This window comes from Canis aureus, chromosome 14, assembly GCF_053574225.1.
Source record: "Canis aureus isolate CA01 chromosome 14, VMU_Caureus_v.1.0, whole genome shotgun sequence".
Taxonomy (NCBI): domain Eukaryota; kingdom Metazoa; phylum Chordata; class Mammalia; order Carnivora; family Canidae; genus Canis; species Canis aureus.
In genome coordinates, this window is record NC_135624.1 from 66,011,789 (window position 1) to 66,012,763 (window position 975).

Consider the following 975-nt stretch of genomic DNA (forward strand, 5'->3'; position numbering starts at 1 on the left):
GTCTCATAATGGCAACCTAGACTCTGAAGTACTTAAGTCTATTCTCTGAAAAATTTCTATCGATTAGAGAATAAACTGAGGGTAGAAGAAGGAAAAATTTCTAAGACTTTTTTTCTGATTACTATCTGCCCTTCCTATCACTTAATGATACAAGACAATAGCCTTGCTCCTCATACATTTGGTAATCAATAATGTCTGTGAAATAAATGCATTAATAAATTAATTAACAAAAATGGGTCTTTGTTGTTTGATCTGGTGCTTTTCCAATCTAAGGTACATTATGGAGAGATTGAAATTCTTTGATTAAATTGTGAAATTATAGTTCTCACTTCAGCAGCACATATACTAAACTTGGAACAATGCAGAGAAGATTAGCATGGCCCTTGTGCAAGATGACCTGAAATTCATGAAGTGTTCCATATTTTTTAAAGGAGATTAAGAGTACACCTACCCAGATAAACACTAAGAAATGTATAGAATTGTTAAATCGTTATATTGTATACCTGAAATTAATATAATTAGTATAACTAACTGTACGTTAATCATACTTCAACTTTAAAATTGTGATATCATAACAGTATAGGAATGGATCGTATGAATGCTGTGTCACATGGGAATCCAACATGAACTATAGTAATAGTGACATTGATTGGACTATTTTTATCCTTTCTAAGGTCCTGGTACTCATAAGAGTAGTCTAGTAAGAATTAGTCACCTCACCTGCTAGAAGCTAGAGGTTGAAAGAAAATTATTGACAATTTCTTTTTCTCTTGATAATCTTTTTTAGAAGACCCCCCCCCAAATTGAGTCCAAGTAACTTTTTTTTTTTTTTTTGAGTCCAAGTAACTTTTAATTGATAAAAGGTAAATGACCTGTGGATAGTAGAATATATCAAAGGGGAATTCATGGCTAGGGTTACCATACTTTCTCTACATTAAATGAATGTTGGCTATTCACAGAGCAAATGACATCAAA

General features: G+C 32.1%; 1 non-coding gene across 1 annotated transcript; it reads left to right on the plus strand.

The window, feature by feature from the left end:
- Nucleotides 1–321: 321 nt before the first annotated feature.
- On the plus strand, nt 322–426 carry LOC144283874 (U6 spliceosomal RNA). The gene has a single exon (XR_013352381.1). It is a non-coding gene; the product is annotated as a U6 spliceosomal RNA (small nuclear RNA).
- The last annotated feature ends 549 nt before the right edge of the window (nt 427–975 follow it).